The sequence below is a fragment of the Pseudophryne corroboree genome, chromosome 3, assembly GCF_028390025.1.
Source record: "Pseudophryne corroboree isolate aPseCor3 chromosome 3, aPseCor3.hap2, whole genome shotgun sequence".
NCBI lineage: Eukaryota > Metazoa > Chordata > Amphibia > Anura > Myobatrachidae > Pseudophryne > Pseudophryne corroboree.
In genome coordinates, this window is record NC_086446.1 from 305,653,888 (window position 1) to 305,673,134 (window position 19,247).

Below are 19,247 nucleotides of genomic sequence, written 5' to 3' on the forward strand. Positions count from 1 at the left end.
GACTGTGGTAACACTGTGCAATTAGGAAACTGCAGGCTGGAAATTCAGGTGAGACTCACAGGTGAATGATTAGCCTGAAAGGAAACTCAGCAAACTTAGAAACAGATACGTATACAAAGCTATAAATGCTGCAAACTGGAAAGATGCATGCACATAAGATCTCAGAAGTCTATGAACTGTAGCAGAAGTCTGTACAAGGCCATAAGACTAGAAACAGGCATGGTGTTCCTTGGAAACTGAGACAAGTTGAATGCAACTCTGGAACCTGAGGTAGGGAAGCTTCACAGGAAAGGAACCCAGCAATGTAGAGAGCTGTGGTGAACTGAGAACTGTAGCCTATAATACTCTGGAGCCAGGAATAGCAATATGGCTTACTGTAAACAGCAGCCTAGAAGTCAGGATGAGCCTTATTGCTCTGGCCCTGAATGAATGACCAGAGAGGGTTTAGATAGGAGTTGCATGTCTCTGATTGGCTGCCAGGATCACCTGAGGCAAGAAGCACTCTGACTGGCTGGAATGCGATCAGTTGACATACTCCAACATGCAACGTCCATGCATCTGTTCCCTAAACAAAGAAGCAGAAATCCTGACCTGCAGGACAGGTGGCATAGGTAAGTAACATGACAAATTATTTAGAACATGAGTGTAAAAAGTCAGGATCATGACACCTATACCCAAGCTTGACAAATGCTGGATAACTTTCTACTTTCTCAGGCTAACCAAGACTTTTTCCAAATTTAAATACTTCTTTTGTGGAAACAAGGCAAGTCCTGTCTAATCCTTGGGTTCATAAACAAGTAATCCCCACCATTAGAGACTCGAATACTCAGGCAATAGACTTAACTCTTATCAAATATTTTAACCCATTTTGAATGCTTTTACTCTAAGCTGTATAAGGTTCTACCCTTTGATTCAGATAAACATGCAAATTCTCCAAGATGCTGCTCCCCCCTCACTGAGCTCCAAAGAGAGATACTCACTCAGACCATATTGAGGAGGTTCAAACAGCAATCTCAAAACTCAAATTATATAAATCTCCAAGTCCAGATGATCTGACAAATTAAAATGATAAACTTTTGGCTCCTTATGTTTCTCAGGCCCTCTTAGAATTGTTTAAAGATATACTGGGTGATTCTACAGAGAGTGAACATAAAGTCTCGTACATCACATGCTTTTATTTTATTTTTTCCTTTTAAACTGGTTTGTTAAGAAATTGTTCTTATATGAAAACGTAATTGCTTAGTAGTAATGCCTTACCCTATAACTTAAGACCCACTAAAATCTTGGTATTTTGGAGAAGTAGGTTGTTTGAATTTGTGTAGTTGTCCCGTGCATCACGGAGAATCGCCCTACTTCGTCATGCCACCATGTTCCAGTATTTTAATGAGGCACATACCGTTCTTATTCCCAAGCCTGGTAGGGATCCCCAACTGGTAGATTCTTATCACCATGTGAACTACTAAGCACTGATATTAAGCTGCTGGCTAAGATTATGGCAGATAGGTTGCAATCTATTCTCCCTCAATTACTTACAGATCATCAGCTAGGATTTGTAAAGAATCGACATCCTGCCCCAACACCGACAACCAACATCCTGAGTATCAAGGTACCAGTTAGAGTTAGGTCCCGGGAAGGGGGGTTGGGTTTTTGGGTTAGGCACTAGGGGAGGTGGTTAGCCATTGCTGACACCCCGGGAAGATTAGGGTTAGGGTAAAGATGTCGGAATGCCGCTGTTGGTCATGTGACTGCCGGCACCCCCACTGCCGGGATAACATACCCAACCCTTTCTAAGAGTGCGCAGTGTCTCTGACTTAAAACCCCCCCCATTATTTAACCTTATCAATGAGGTTACAAGTGATGTACAGCATTAGGTTGCACATACTGTCACTTGTTGAAATACAGTCCTAGCAGAAGGATTCAAACAGAAGGTATCAAATAATAAGATTTTACTCACCGGTAAATCTATTTCTCGTAGTCCGTAGTGGATGCTGGGAACTCCGTAAGGACCATGGGGAATAGCGGCTCCGCAGGAGACTGGGCACAACTAAAAGAAAGCTTTTAGACTACCTGGTGTGCACTGGCTCCTCCCACTATGACCCTCCTCCAAGCCTCAGTTAGGATACTGTGCCCGGAAGAGCTGACACAATAAGGAAGTATTTTGAATCCCGGGTAAGACTCATACCAGCCACACCAATCACACCGTATAACTTGTGATACTATACCCAGTTAACAGTATGAAATATAACTGAGCCTCTCAACAGATGGCTCAACAATAACCCTTAGTTAGGCAATAACTACATACAAGTATTGCAGACAATCCGCACTTGGGATGGGCGCCCAGCATCCACTACGGACTACGAGAAATAGATTTACCGGTGAGTAAAATCTTATTTTCTCTGACGTCCTAGTGGATGCTGGGAACTCCGTAAGGACCATGGGGATTATACCAAAGCTCCCAAACGGGCGGGAGAGTGCGGATGACTCTGCAGCACCGAATGAGAGAACTCAAGGTCCTCCTCAGCCAGGGTATCAAATTTGTAGAATTTTGCAAACGTGTTTGCCCCTGACCAAGTTGCAGCTCGGCAAAGTTATAAAGACGAGACCCCTCGGGCAGCCGCCCAAGATGAGCCCACTTTCCTCGTGGAATGGGCTTTTACTGATTTAGGATGTGGCAATCCAGCCGCAGAATGCTCCAGCTGAATTGTGCTACAAATTCAGCGAGCAATAGTCTGCTTAGAAGCAGGAGCACCTATTTTGTTGGGTGCCTACAGGATAAAAAGCGAGTCAGTTTTCCTGACTCCAGCCGTCCTGGAAATATACATTTTTAAGGCCCTGACTACGTCCAGTAACGTGGAATCTTCCAAGTCCCTAGTAGCCGCAGGCACTGCAATAGGTTGGTTTAAGTGAAAAGCTGATACCACCTTAGGGAGAAACTGGGGACGAGTCCTCAATTCTGCCCTATCCATATGGAAAATCGATAAGGGCTTTTACATGACAAAGCCGCCAATTCTGACACACGCCTGGCCGAAGCCAAGGCCAATAACACCACTTTCCACGTGAGATATTTCAAATCCACAGTTTTAAGTGGCTCAAACCAATGTGATTTTAGGAAACTCAACACCACGTTGAGATCCCAAGGTGCCACAGGAGGCACAAAAGGGGGCTGAATATGTAGCACTCCCTTTACAAATGTCTGAACTCCAGGCAGTGAAGCCAGTTCTTTCTGGAAGAAAATCGACAGAGCCGAAATCTGGACCTTAATGGAACCCAAGTTTAGGCCCATAGTCACTCCTGACTGTAGGAAGTGCAGAAAACGACCCAGCTGAAATTCCTCTGTTGGGGCCTTCCTGGCCTCACACCACGCAACATATTTTCGCCAAATATGGTGATAATGGTTTGCGGTTACTTCTTTCCTGGCTTTTATCAGCGTAGGAATGACTTCATCCGGAATGCCTATTTCCTTTAGGATCCGGAATTCAACCGCCATGTCGTCAAACGCAGCCGCGGTAAGTCTTGGAACAGACAGGGCCCCTGCTGTAGCAGATCCTGTCTGAGCGGTAGAGGCCATGGGTCCTCTGATATAATTTCTTGAAGTTCTGGGTACCAAGCTCTTCTTGGCCCATCCGGAACCACGAGTATCGTTCTTACTCCTCGTTTTCTTATTATTCTCAGTACCTTTGGTATGAGAGGCAGAGGAGGGAATACATAAACCGACTGGTACACCCACGGTGTCACTAGAGCGTCCACAGCTATTGCCTGAGGGTCCCTTGACCTGGCGCAATATCTAGTTTTTTTGTTTAGGCGGGACGCCATCATGTCCACCTGTGGCCTTTCCCAACGGTTTACCAACAGTTGGGAGACTTCTGGATGAAGTCCCCACTCTCCCGGGTGTAGGTCGTGTCTGCTGAGGAAGTCTGCTTCCCAGTTGTCCACTCCCGGAATAAACACTGCTGACAGTGCTAAGACGTGATTCTCCGCCCATCGGAGAATCCTTGTGGCTTCTGCCATCGCCATCCTGCTTCTTGTGCCGCCCTGTCGGTTTACAAGGGCGACTGCCGTGATGTTGTCTGATTGGATCAGTACCGGCTGGTTTTGAAGCAGAGGCCTTGCCAGACTTAGGGCATTGTAAATGGCCCTCAGTTCCAGAATATTTGTGTAGGGACGACTCCTGACTTGACCAAAGTCCTTGGAAATTTCTTCCCTATGTGACTGCCCCCCAGCCTCGAAGGCTGGCATCCGTGGTTACCAGGACCCAGTCCTGTATGCCGAATCTGCGGCCCTCTTGAAGATGAGCACTCTGCAGCCACCACAGTAGAGATACCCTGGTCCTTGGAGACAGGGTTATCAGCCGATGCATCTGAAGATGCGATCCCGACCACTTGTCCAAGAGGTCCCACTGAAAGGTTCTTGCATGGAACCTGCCGAATGGAATTTTGCTTCGTAAGAAGCTTCCATTTTCCACAGGACTCGTGTGCAGTGATGCACCGATACCTGTTTTGGTTTCAGGAGGTCTCTGACTAGAGATGACAGCTCCTTGGCTTTCTCCTGCGGGAGAAACACTTTTTTCTGTTCTGTGTCCAGAACCATCCCCAGGAACAGTAGGTGTGTGGTAGGAACCAGCTGTGACTTTGGAATGTATAGAATCCATCCGTGCTGTTGTAGCACTTCCCGAGATAGTGCTACTCCGACCAACAACTGCTCCTTGGACCTTGCCTTTATAAGGAGATCGTCCAAGTACGGGATAATTAAAACTCCCTTTTTTCGAAGGAGTATCATCATTTCTGCCATTACCTTGGTAAAGACCCTCGGTGCCGTGGACAGTCCAAACGGCAGTGTTTGGAATTGGTAATGGCAATCCTGTACCCCAAATCTGAGGTACTCCTGGTGAGGATGGTAAATGGGGACATGTAGGTAAGCATCCTTGATGTCCAGGGATACCATGTAATCCCCCTCCTCCAGGCTTGCAATAACCGCCCTGAGCGATTCCATCTTGAACTTGAATTTTTTTATGTATGTGTTCAAGGATTTCAAATTTAAAATGGGTCTCACCGAACCGTCCGGTTTCGGTACCACAAACAGTGTGGAATAGTAACCCCGTCCTTGTTGAAGTAGGGGCACCTTGACTATCACCTGCTGGGAATACAGCTTGTGAATTGCCTCTAGCACAGCCTCCCTGCCTGAGGGAGTTGTCGGCAAGGCAGATTTGAGGAAACGGCGGGGGGGAGACGCCTCGAATTCCAGCTTGTACCCCTGAGATACTACTTGAAGGATCCAGGGATCCACCTGTGAGCGATCCCACTGATCGCTGAAATTTTTGAGGCGGCCCCCCCACCGTACCTGGCTACGCCTGTGGAGCCCCCGCGTCATGCGGTGGACTCAGAGGAAGCGGGGGAAGAATTTTGATTCTGGGAACTGGCTGACTGGTGCAGCTTTTTCCCTCTTCCCTCGTCTCTGTGCAAAAAGGAAGCGCCTTTGACCCGCTTGCTTTTCTGAAGCCGAAAGGACTGTACCTGATAATACAGTGCTTTCCTAGGCTGTGAGGAAACCTGAGGTAAAAAATTTTCTTCCCAGCTGTTGCTGTGGATACGAGGTCCCAGAGACCATCCCCAAACAATTCCTCACCCTTATAAGGCTCTATGTGCCTTTTAAAGTCAGCATCACCTGTCCAGTGTCGGGTCTCTAATACCCTCCTGACAGAATGGACATTGCATTAATTCTGGATGCCAGCCGGCAAAATATCCCTCTGTGCATCCCTCATATATAAAACGACGTCTTATGTTCGCAAAATAGTATCCCTGTTTGACAGGGTTACAGACCACGCTGCAGCAGCACTATCTGCAGGTCTCAGTCTAGTACCTGAGTGTGTAAATACAGACTTCAGGATAGCCTCCTGCTTTTTATCAGCAGGTACCTTCAAAGTGGCCGTATCCTAAGACGGCAGTGCCACCTTTTTTGACAAACGTGTGAGCGCCTTATCCACCCTAGGGGATATCTCCCAGCGTAACTTATCCTCTGGCGGGAAAGGGTACGCCATCAGTAATTTTTTAGAAATTAACAGTTTCTTATCGGGGGAACCCACGCTTTTTCACACTTCATTCACTCATTTGATGGGGGAACAAAACACTGCCTGCTTTTTCTCCCCAAACATAAAACCCTTTTTTAGTGGTACTTGGGTTAATGTCAGAAATGTGTAACACATTTTTTATTGCCGGGATCATGTAACGGATGTTCCTAGTGGATTGTGTATATGTCTCAACCTCGTCGACACTGGAGTCAGACTCCGTGTCGACATCTGTGTCTGCCATCTGAGGGAGCAGGCGTTTTTGAGCCCCTGATGGCCTTTGAGACGCCTGGGCAGGCGCGGGCTGAGATGCCGGCTGTCCCATAGCTGTTACGTCATCCAGCCTTTTATGTAAGGAGTTGACACTGTCGGTTTATACCTTCCACCTATCCATCCACTCTGGTGTCGGCCCCACAGGGGGCGACATCGGCATCTGCTCTGCCATCACATAAGCCTCCTCATCAAACGTGTCGACACAGCCGTACCGACACACCGCACACACACAGGGAATGCTCTGACTGAGGACAGGACCCCACACAGCCCTTTGGGGAGACAGAGAGAGAGTATGCCAGCACACACCAGAGCGCTATATAATTTAGGGATTAACACTATATTGAGTGAATTTTTCCCAATAGCTGCTTGTATATACAATATTGCGCCTAAATTTAGTGCCCCCCCTCTCTTTTTAACCCTTTGAGCCTGCAAACTACAGGGGAGAGCCTGGGGTGCTGTCTTCCAGCTGTACTGTGAAGAGAAAATGGCGCCAGTGTGCTGAGAGAGATAGCTCCGCCCCTTTTTCGCAGACTTTTCTCCCGCTTTTTTATGGATTCTGGCAGGGGTATTTATCACATATATAGCCTCTGGGGCTATATATTGTGATATATTTGCCAGCCAAGGTGTTTTTATTGCTGCCCAGGGCGCCTCCCCCCCCCAGCGCCCTGCACCCTCAGTGACCGGAGTGTGAAGTGTGCATGAGGAGCAATGGCGCACAGCTACAGTGCTGTGCGCTACCTTGGTGAAGACTGATGTCTTCTGCCGCCGATTTTCCGGACCTCTTCTTGCTTCTGGCTCTGTAAGGGGGACGGCGGCGCGGCTCCGGGACCGAACACCAAGGCCAGTTCCATGCGGTCGATCCCTCTGGAGCTAATGGTGTCCAGTAGCCTAAGAAGCCCAAGCTAGCTGCAAGCAGGTAGGTTCGCTTCTTCTCCCCTTAGTCCCTCGATGCAGTGAGCCTGTTGCCAGCAGGTCTCACTGTAAAATAAAAAACCTAAAATAAACTTTCTTTCTAGGAGCTCAGGAGAGCCCCTAGTGTGCATCCAGCTCGGCCGGGCACAGAAATCTAACTAAGGCTTGGAGGAGGGTCATAGTGGGAGGAGCCAGTGCACACCAGGTAGTCTAAAAGCTTTCTTTTAGTTGTGCCCAGTCTCCTGCGGAGCCGCTATTCCCCATGGTCCTTACGGAGTTCCCAGCATCCACTAGGACGTCAGAGAAAATAAGTTTTTCAATTTAAATAGTATACTGTATATTCATGTACTTATCAGAACTAAGGATTTTCCTTTTAATAGACTTGACTGAGAATATTAGGATAAAATGTAGGCAAATGTGACACACCTCATTCGTGATTACTGTATGCAACATTGCAAATACAGTTGTACACCTCTATGTGCTGCGAGGAAATACCTGTGATAATAATGACTGCAAGTTGTCAGCAAAACAGTTAGAAAGCCAACACCTTGAGGCTACCGCGCAGTATTAAACTGTCCTCGGTATGTCTCAACCCAAACAAATACATACACAGGTTAGACTGTGCAAGCAATAAAGATGGCAATTTAGTTAGTGTTACAGCAAATGTGTTATGGTTAAATTCCCCAATGCATTTTATTACGTACAATTATTCCTTGATTTTTCACCACAAATTGTTCTAGTTTTCTTAGGGAACAATGTTACCAAAAGGCCTGTGTATTGCTCTGCCAATTCTTTACTTATCGCAATAGGTATTTTATTCACAGGTAATAGACAGTTTTCCCGTCAGTGATTCACAGGCTTTGAGAGCTTACGGCTTCTTAATAAAGAGACAGTTCAGTGAGTAATGCTGTGATAGTACACTGCACTGTTCAACAGCGACACTGGCGAGGGTGGACAATACATACTAGAAGAAGAAAGCTAGAAGAAAGAAGAAGAAAGCATTCAAGAAGAAAGCTAACAAGGTAAACTATCTGCCAACATCACAATATTTCTTACTCAGAATAAAACGTAAATATGTTATCACTCATTTTTCACTTTTTTGTGCATTCAAAAACATTGGTTTTAAATATTTCCATGCCACGCTGATGTACAATAATGTATGGTATAAACTAGAATGCAAACAACTTTGTTCAATTTCACACATGTACAAAAAGCAGGGTTGTAGTAATCAATCTGATTTATACTGATCTGATCGTCAAGGGACGTTTGTAAAAATATAATTTGTATCAGTGGCATAAAAATAAAATTTTATAGAATGTTGCACTTTAATACATTACAATACTATTAACACAAAGTATCTAAGATGCTTATTTTGCCTTTACAAGTTTGGTTATTGCCACCAATTTACAAAGTGAACCCACCGCCTGTGTTTAGTAAACTTCTGTGGCTGTAGTTTATTCATCTGTGATGCTACTACAGGTTGAGTATCCCTTATCCAAAATGCTTGGGACCAGAGGTATTTTGGATATCGGATTTTTCCGTATTTTGGAATAATTGCATACCATAATGAGATATCATGGTGATGGGACCTAAATCTAAGCACAGAATGCATTTATGTTACATATACACCTTATACACACAGCCTGAAGGTAATTGTAGCCAATATTTTTTATAACTTTGTGCATTAAACAAAGTGTGTCTACATTCACACAATTCATTTATGTTTCATATACACCTTATACACACAGCCTGAAGGTCATTTAATACAATATTTTTAATAACTTTGTGTATTAAACAAAGTTTGTGTACATTGAGCCATCAAAAAACAAAGGTTTCACTATCTCACTCTCACTCAAAAAAGTCTGTATTTCGGAATATTCCGTATTTCGGAATATTTGGATATGGGATACTCAACCTGTATTAACAATATTGGTTAAGCCTATAAAGTGGATTTGTATTTATCTCAGCACAGGTATGTGTTTAACCCCTTCACTGTCAATATTGATTTGTTGATCACTTAAAGTTCAATGGACATTCTAAACTGGTCAGGGAAAGTAGATAAATTACTTTTTGGATATATTTCCAGTGATGTTGTAGATCATTTCCACCTTTATAATTGGAAAGTCAAACTTAATTGAATTTTTTTTTTTTTTTTTCTAACGTGTCTTATTTCCTCTTCAAACTAATGGATGAAAACATGAGGTACAGTAGCTAAGGCTATTCAATTGCACTCCCAAATTTCCCTTATAGCCTTGTAAAGCCCATTAAAGTAGCTTGTTAACTTGTGTTAAGACGAATTGACGGACGTTAACACAAAGAATCCGTGAAAAGTTAAAAGTTTTGCGCGTTAACCGGGTCATGGCTCTGGGCAGGTAAAAATAATCCTTGATAACTCCTTGCTTCGGGGCTAATTGGATACTCCTAGGGGATCAATTAGCCCACGGTAATCTACCACTGCTAACTGAATTCCCCCCTTAAACTAAATCATATTCAGTGTACTATAACCAAAACAAATCTCTATCTTTACTAAAGAAAAAAAAAAGATATAAAATACATTTATTACATATTCTGGGGAAAATTCAGTTTGATGGGTTTATCTAGTGGTGGCTGCTGCCCCTGGGCTGCAGCTCTGACCACACATTAAAGTGGGTCGCCGGACAGCACATATAAACATACATGTGATCATGTGATGTTGTATGTAAAATATGTGCTGGCATGCTTTACCCAGGGATCAGCAGCCACCACTGCAGCTACCACTCCCCTCCCCCCTTTTGTTAACCTCCCGATCCTATTTCTCCTCCCCTTCCTTTTTCCTTTTCTTTCCCCTCCATCCTCCCTTTCCTTCTCTCTCCCCTTTTCTTCTTCTTCTTCTTCTCCTTTTCTCCCACAACCCCCCCCCCCCACATCACCACATGCCCACATCATTTCACCAACTTGCAGTGCATCACTTTTTTTCCACCACTGTTTTTCACCCCCTTCACCCACACCTCTCCCTAACCTTTCCCACCCCCATCCCTCACTCTCAATTCACACAACTTACACAGTTTTTCAATAAACATTCAATACACGCTACTTCCCCCCTTCTCCCCCCCCCCCCCACACATACCACAGTCACACATTCACTCACACCATACACACACCTTCCATCTAGCCACTAACACACTTTGGCACATTGTTTCTTATCCCTTTCTTTTCCCTCCTCACCCACATACCACACTTTATAAATCATCACATACCATTCCCCTGCACCATGCATTAATCCTTCATTTCACATTTCCAGCAAATCCACCTTCACCCTTCCATTCACTCTACTCTATACTATACAATCACACACACATCTATCACAATTCATCCATTCCCATTCCTATTATCCAACAAACTAGCCATCACCATATATATATTTTTTTCCTTCTTTCTTTTCTATTTTCTATTTTCCATTTTTAAATTTCAATTGTTCATTTTTCATTCCTTATCCTTCACTTTCCATTACTCTAATTGCCAGTACATATTATATCAGTGTTCCCGTCTTTTTCCCTTTTCCAATATGGCCGCTCCTATCATTATTCCAGCTGCCTCATGATAGGAACAACCAACTGCCCGTCATTCATTCCTACATATGACAGGCCAACGCTATATTTAAATACCGGCCACAGGAGAGCGGCAGAGAGATGCTCTCGTGACCAAGCCTTGTTAGGTGAAACGTACGTCGAAAGACGTCACCCAGTGACGTCATCGCGGCACCGCCCGGTCCGGAAGCGGGCGGCCGCGGCAATCATCGCTTGCAGCGGGGAACTCCGGGGACATCTAGGAGACACCACTAACACAATGGTGGGGGTAAAGTACACTAGACCACAAGAGCAATTGAACATTACTTGCCTACATGATCTGCGTGCCCCTCTCCCCCGAACTTAGTCCAAATCACTAGTGGCACTGCATGCACCTGCGAATGTAATCCATTACAACACAGCACTGGGGCCAACAGTCCCTGCAGAGTTTTTTGCCACAAGGACATACTTTATAATTATTTTGAGTTCTCCGCACATGCCAAGGATAACAACCGGATATCAATCAATGCCAAACCCCACCTTATAATACCATAGGGATCAAAGTCATTGTTTGGAGCCAGCCTTGAGCTCTAACGTGTGTCTTTTTCTATGAACTTGTTTTTTTCTATGAACTTATTTTGTACCAATCAGCTGATTTATTTTAAGCCCAGCGTTGAGCCCTGACTGGGTTTTCTCAAGCATTTTTATTTGATTTCTTTCTAAGAATTATCAATTGCTCCTTATCTTCTATTAATTGTTTATTTATCAATTTATGCACAGTTCATTTCATACTGACAACACTGTCTTGAGCCAGCATAGCTCTGATTGGTTGGCTTTCTTAAGGATTGTTATTTCTTTTTAGGATTTATGAATTTGTTCCTATCTTTCATGAATCAATTGTTTATTTATTTATTTATTTATTAATTTATGCACAGTCACTTTACACTGATAACATTGAGCCAGCATTAAGCTCTGACTGAGCCAGTATCAAGCTCTGATAGAGCACTATTTGTCTTTATACATTGTAAAAAGACAGGTTTCAGGATCTCAGAATTTCCATTATGTAAAACAATCTATTGATCTATATTCCTGTCTCCAAACATTCTTATTGCTCATTCCAAATCTCCATTCTCTACACTCTCTCATCTGGTTTACAGGCACTCTGGCCAGGACATTATGCTCTGACCAGTGAACATCTCACCGTCACAACAGACAGCAGAAGTGTTCCCACACACACTCTCTCATCTGGAAACACAATTTCGAACTATCAAAGTTCTGATTTATGTTGAGTACAGAAAGCAGAAGTGGCCACCTCTCCTCCTTTAACAACGGCCCACGGCCATACTATCCTGAATACGCCCGATCTTGTCCGATCTCGGAAGCTAAGCAGGTATGGCCTGGTCAGTACTAGGAAGGGGAACCTCCTGAGAATACCAGGTGCAGTGGGCCATTTTCCAAGGAGACTACTATTCAACTCACTCCTGTTTCCTTCCATTTTCATCTACAGCTAGACACCATCCACATCCCTTTGATTAACTACAATTCTTTGTCCCTCACTATAACTGGTGAAGCTTATCCGAGGCATATATTTTCACCTACATAACGATCTTGCACCATATTTGCTAAAAAGGTCAACAAGATCCTTTTAATATTAGAATTATTTGATTGTAAATTTTCATATCTTTTACTCAATAATTAATTAAAGGTTAAGTTTTAATTCTGAGATTTCCATTTACACAAAATATATTTAATAATCAAGAGTGCTCCCAAACAAGGGTTTTTTGTCTTTTCTCCTATTTTTCAATGCACCACTGTATGTATCACTGACCTGCCGCTGTTGCACAGCAGACATCACTCTGCTTGTCTATCATTTTCTATAAGCCCACCCCACAACTCCTGTGAACCAATGGGAGTCGGGGGAACGGGCTTATAGAAAATGATAGGCAGAGAGAGTGATATCTCTGATGCAGCGGCAGCAGGTCAGTGGCACACACAGTGGTGGCTGCTGATCCCTGGGTAAAGCAAACCAGCACAACAGCATAGTACACACAACATCGCATGTATGTTTATATGTGCTCACCAACTCCCCCCTACAATGTGCGGTCGGAGCTGCAGCCCAGAGGCAACAGCCGCCATTCTTACTTTATATCATAAAAATATAAAAAATGGTCTGGTGACGCTTGGTCCTGGAGCTCCTGGCAAACACCAGGCTTTACAGATCCCTACCACTCATGGAGCGTCCCAAGCCAACCCTTATTACAGCTGGTCACTTACTGACTGTAGTCGTTGCAGCTGGGGAGAGCTGCGGAGCCAGGAGGAGGCTATACGCCTCCTTTGCAGGTTGTAGCCTCCCTTCTGCCTTAAGCTAGGGCCTTGAGTTCCAGGATGGACAGATCGCTGGCGGAGTACTCCCCATTCAAGATTACCTGCTTCTCTCTTGTCCCGCGACCGTACCTACTCCCTCTCCCGCAGACTACAGTGGATTCAGTGTCCGTGCACACTGGCTGCATGCCAGTGTTCCCGCAGCCGGAGCTCCGCTGCAGGTGCGGCGGGTGTCAGTCGCTCGTCCTCCTCACACCATGTTCTCCGGAGCCTCTGCATTGGTCAGATGATCTGAGCCTGCTCATTCTAGAGTGCCCTTACTGGTAGCGGTGTTTGGAAGAGGTCCGCCATGGTGCTCTCCCCACAGGCTCTGGTGGGGTGTGGCCAGGTCCGCCATATTAGCTTCAGCTCTGGATTGCTGGAATGCTCCCCTAAGCCCTGTGGTCTTCCCAGTGGTCTCCCCTTCAATCCAGAAGGTGTGGGCATTTTGCTGCATCCTGTGCTGGGATTCTGGAGGAATAGAGAATCTGATCCAGATAAGCACCGCCAGCTAAAGACCCAGTGTGTACTGTGTGCACCAGGTCCTGGACTGCACTGAGATTTTATCTTTCAATTGTACACACTATACTGCCTCCTGTGCTTCTGTGCAAAGAATAATAAGAATTTACTCACCGGTAATTCTATTTCTCGTAGTCCGTAGTGGATGCTGGGAACTCCGTAAGGACCATGGTGAATAGACGGGCTCCGCAGGAGACTGGGCACTCTAAAGAAAAGATTAGGTACTATCTGGTGTGCACTGGCTCCTCCCTCTATGCCCCTCCTCCAGACCTCAGTTAGGGAAACTGTGCCCGGAAGAGCTGACATTACAAGGAAAGGATTTTTGGAATCCAGGGTAAGACTCATACCAGCCACACCAATCACACCGTACAACTTGTGATAACCTTACCCAGTTAACAGTATGAACAACAACTGAGCCTCACTCAACGGATGGCTCATAACAATAACCCTTATTTAAGCAATAACTATATACACGTATTGCAGAAAGTCCGCACTTGGGACGGGCGCCCAGCATCCACTACGGACTACGAGAAATAGAATTACCGGTGAGTAAATTCTTATTTTCTCTGACGTCCTAGTGGATGCTGGGTACTCCGTAAGGACCATGGGGATTATACCAAAGCTCCCAAACGGGCGGGAGAGTGCGGATGACTCTGCAGCACCGAATGAGCAAACACAAGGTCCTCCTCAGCCAGGGTATCAAACTTGTAGAACTTTGCAAAGGTGTTTGAACCCGACCAAGTAGCCGCTCGGCAAAGCTGTAAAGCCGAGACCCCTCGGGCAGCCGCCCAAGAAGAGCCCACCTTCCTTGTGGAATGGGCTTTTACTGATTTTGGATGCGGCAATCCAGCCGCAGAATGAGCCAGCTGAATCGTGCTACAGATCCAGCGAGCAATAGTTTGCTTTGAAGCAGGAGCACCCAGCTTGTTGGGTGCATGCAGGATAAACAGCGAGTCAGTCTTCCTGACTCCAGCCGTTCTGGAAACATATATTTTCAAAGCCCTGACTACGCCCAGCAACTTGGAGTCCTCCAAGTCCCGAGTAGCCGCAGGCACCACAATAGGTTGGTTCAAATGAAACGATGATACCACCTTTGGGAGAAATTGGGGACGAGTCCTCAATTCTGTCCTGTCCATATGGAAGATCAGATATGGGCTTTTACATGACAAAGCCGCCAATTCCGACACACGCCTAGCCGATGCTAAGGCCAACAGCATGACCACTTTCCACGTGAGATACTTTAGTTCCACGGTCTTAAGTGGCTCAAACCAGTGGGATTTCAGGAAATCCAACACAATGTTAAGATCCCAGGGTGCCACTGGTGGCACAAAAGGGGGCTGAATATGCAGCACTCCCTTAACAAACGTCTGAACCTCAGGCAGTGAAGCCAGTTCTTTTTGAAAGAAAATGGATAGGGCCGAAATCTGGACCTTTATGGACCCCAATTTTAGGCCCATAGTCACCCCTGACTGTAGGAAATGCAGGAATCGACCCAGCTGGAATTCCTCTGTAGGGGCCGTCCTGGCCTCACACCAAGCAACATATTTTCGCCATATACGGTGATAATGCTTTGCTGTCACGTCCTTCCTAGCCTTTATCAGCGTAGGAATAACTTCATCCGGAATGCCTTTTTCCGCTAGGATCCGGCGTTCAACCGCCATGCCGTCAAACGCAGCCGCGGTAAGTCTTGGAACAGACAGGGCCCTTGTTGCAGCATGTCCTGTCTGAGAGGCAGAGGCCATGGGTCCTCTGTGCGCATTTCTTGCAGTTCCGGGTACCAAGTCCTTCTTGGCCAATCCGGAACAATGAGTATTGTTCTTATTCCTCTCTTTCTTACTATTCTCAGTACCTTGGGTATGAGAGGAAGAGGAGGAAACACATATACCGACTGGTACACCCACGGTGTCACTAGGGCGTCCACAGCTATCGCCTGAGGGTCCCTTGACCTGGCGCAATATCTTTTTAGCTTTTTGTTGAGGCAGGACGCCATCATGTCCACCTGTGGCAGTTCCCATCGCTTTGCAATCTGTGTGAAGACTTCTTGATGAAGTCCCCACTCTCCCGGGTGGAGGTCGTGTCTGCTGAGGAAGTCTGCTTCCCAGTTGTCCACTCCCAGAATGAATACTGCTGACAGTGCTTGCACGTGATTCTCCGCCCGCCGAAGAATCTTTGTGGCTTCCGCCATTGCCATCCTGCTTCTTGTGCCGCCCTGGCGGTTTACATGGGCGACCGCCGTGATGTTGTCTGACTGAATCAGCACTGGCCGGTTTCGAAGCAGGGGCTCTGCTTGACTCAGGGCGTTGTAAACGGCCCTTAGTTCCAGTACATTTATGTGTAGAGAAGTCTCCAGACTTGAACACAGCCCTTGGAAGTTTCTTCCCTGAGTGACTGCCCCCCATCCTCGGAGGCTTGCATCCATAGTCACCAGGACCCAGTCCTGTATGCCGAACCTGCAGCCCTCGAGAAGGTGAGCACTCTGCAGCCACCACAGAAGAGACACCCTGGCCCTTGGGGACAGGGTGATCAGCCGATGCATCTGAAGATGCGATCCGGACCACTTGTCCAACAGATCCCACTGAAAGATCCTTGCATGGAACCTGCCGAAGGGAATGGCTTCGTATGAAGCGGCCATCTTTCCCAGGACTCGCGTGCAGTGATGCACCGATACCTGTTTTGGTTTCAGGAGGTCCCTGACCAGAGATGCTAATTCCTGGGCCTTCTCCACCGGGAGAAACACCTTCTTCTGTTCTGTGTCCAGAATCATGCCCAGGAAAAGCAGATGCGTCGTAGGAATCAGCTGCGACTTTGGAACATTCAGAATCCAGCCGTGCTGTTGCAACACTTCCTGAGAGAGTGCTACGCTGATCAACAACTGCTCTCTGGACCTCGCCTTTATGAGGAGATCGTCCAAGTACGGGATAACTATAACTCCCTTCTTCCGAAGGAGTATCATCATTTCGGCCATTACCTTGGTAAATATCCTTGGTGCCGTGGACAGGCCAAACGGCAACGTCTGGAACTGGTAATGACAGTCCTGTACCACAAACCTGAGGTACTCCTGGTGAAGTGGGTAAATGGGGACATGCAAGTAAGCATCCTTGATGTCCAGCGACACCATAAAATCCCCCTCTTCCAGGCTTGCACTAACCGCTCTGAGCGATTCCATTTTGAACTTGAATTTCTTTATATAAGTGTTCAAGGATTTTAAATTCAGAATGGGTCTCACCGAACCGTCCGGTTTCGGTACCACAAACATTGTGGAATAGTAACCCCTTCCCTGTTGAAGGAGGGGGACCCTGATAATCACTTGCTGGAAGTACAGCTTGTGAATTGCCGCCAGTACTACCTCCCTTTCCATGGGGGAAGCTGGCAAGGCTGATTTGAGGTAACGGCGGGGGGGAGTAGCTTCGAATTCCAGCTTGTATCCCTGAGATACAATTTGTACAGCCCAGAGATCCACCTGTGAGCGAACCCACTGGTTGCTGAAGTTTCGGAGATGCGCCCCCACCGCACCTGGCTCCGCCTGTGGAGCCCCAACGTCATGCGGTGGACTTAGTGGAAGCAGGGGAGGACTTTTGTTCCTGGGAACTGGCTACATGGTGCAGCTTCTTACCTCTACCCCTGCCTCTGGCAAGAAAGGATGCGCCCCTGACCCTCTTGCCTTTCTGAGAACGAAAGGACTGCATTTGATAATACGGTGCTTTCTTAGGCTGTGAGGAAACCTGAGGCAAGAAAGTCGACTTTCCAGCTGTCGCTGTGGACACGAGGTCCGATAGACCGTCCCCAAACAATTCCTCACCCTTATAAGGAAAAACCTCCATGTGTTTTTTAGAATCAGCCTCTCCTGTCCATTGCCGAGTCCATAAGACCATCCTGGCAGAAATGGACATAGCATTAATTCTAGAGCCCAGCAGGCACATGTCCCTCTGAGCATCCTGCATATATAAGATGACGTCTTTTATATGGCCCAGGGTTAGCAAAACAGTATCCCTGTCGAGGGAATCTATGTCGTTTGACAGAGTATCTGTCCATGCTGCTACAGCACTACACATCCAGGCTGAAGCAATAGCAGGTCTCAGTAGAGTACCAGAGTGTGTATACACTGACTTCAGGATAGCTTCCTGCTTTCTATCCGCAGGCTCCTTTAGGGCGGCGGTATCCTGAGACGGCAGGGCCACCTTTTTAGATAAGCGTGTCAGCGCCTTGTCCACCCTAGGGGATGTTTCCCAACGTAACCTGTCCGTTGGCGGGAAAGGGTACGCCATCAGTAACCTCTTAGAAATCACTAGTTTCTTATCAGGGGAACTCCACGCTTCTTCACATAATTCATTTAATTCATCAGAAGGGGGAAAAGTCACTGGCTGCTTTTTCTCCCCAAACATATAAACCCTCTTGGTATTAACAGGGTTAATCTCAGAAATGTGTAATACATCTTTCATTGCAATAATCATGTATCGGATGGCCTTGGTCATTTTAGACTGTAAATGTGCCTCATCATCGTCGACACTTGAGTCGGACTCCGTGTCGACATCTGTGTCAACCATCTGAGATAGAGGGCGTTTATGAGCCCCTGACGGTTTCTGAGTCGCCTGGGCAGGCGCGGGCTGAGACCCCGGCTGTCCCAAGGCTGCGGCGTCATCAAACCTTTTATGTAAGGAGCTTACATTGTCGTTTAAGACCTTCCACATATCCATCCAATCAGGTGTCGGCCCCGACGGGGGCGACACCACACTTATCTGCCCTTGCTCCGCCTCCACGTAACCCTCCTCATCAAACATGTCGACACAGCCGTACCGACACACCGCACACACACAGGGAATGCTCAGACTGAGGACAGGACCCCACAAAGTCCTTTGGGGAGACAGAGAGAGAGTATGCCAGCACACACCACAGCGCTATATAACAAAGGGATTTTCACTTATAATAAGTGATTACCCAATAGCTGCCTTATATGTTTTATTTGCGCCTAAATTTATGTGCCCCCCCTCTCTTTTTTACCCTTCTTGTACCTGGATACTGCAGGGGAGAGCCTGGGGAGCTGCTTCCAGCGGAGCTGTGAAGAGAAAATGGCGCTGGTGTGCTGAGGAAGAAGGCCCCGCCCCCTCAGTGGCGGGCTTCTGTCCCGCTTTCTGTGTAAAAAAATGGCGGGGTTTTTTACATATATACAGTGCCAGACTGTATATATGTATTTTTATTGCCAAAAGGTACTTCAATTGCTGCCCAGGGCGCCCCCCCCCCCCCCCCCCCCAGCGCCCTGCACCCTACAGTGACCAGAGTGTGTAAGTGTGCTGGGAGCAATGGCGCACAGCTGCGGTGCTGTGCGCTACCTTAAATGAAGACAGGAGTCTTCTGCCACCGATTTCGTCGTCTTCAAGCTTCTGTTCTTCTGGCTCTGCGAGGGTGACGGCGGCGCGGCTCCGGGAACAGACGATCGAGGTCAGGTGCCTGTGTTCGAACCCTCTGGAGCTAATGGTGTACAGTAGCCTAAGAAGCACAAGCTAGCTGCAAGCAGGTAGGTTTGCTTCTCTCCCCTTAGTCCCACGTAGCAGTGAGTCTGTTGCCAGCAGAAGCTCACT

At 46.7% G+C, this 19,247-nt stretch overlaps 1 protein-coding gene and 1 pseudogene across 1 annotated transcript in view; one reads left to right on the top strand and one right to left on the bottom strand.

The window, feature by feature from the left end:
- The window catches only part of GNAS (GNAS complex locus), a 601,606-nt gene that overhangs the window by 352,321 nt on the left and 230,038 nt on the right, over positions 1–19,247 (bottom strand). The window lies entirely within an intron of this gene.
- LOC134894017 (5S ribosomal RNA) lies at positions 12,123–12,240 on the top strand (annotated as a pseudogene).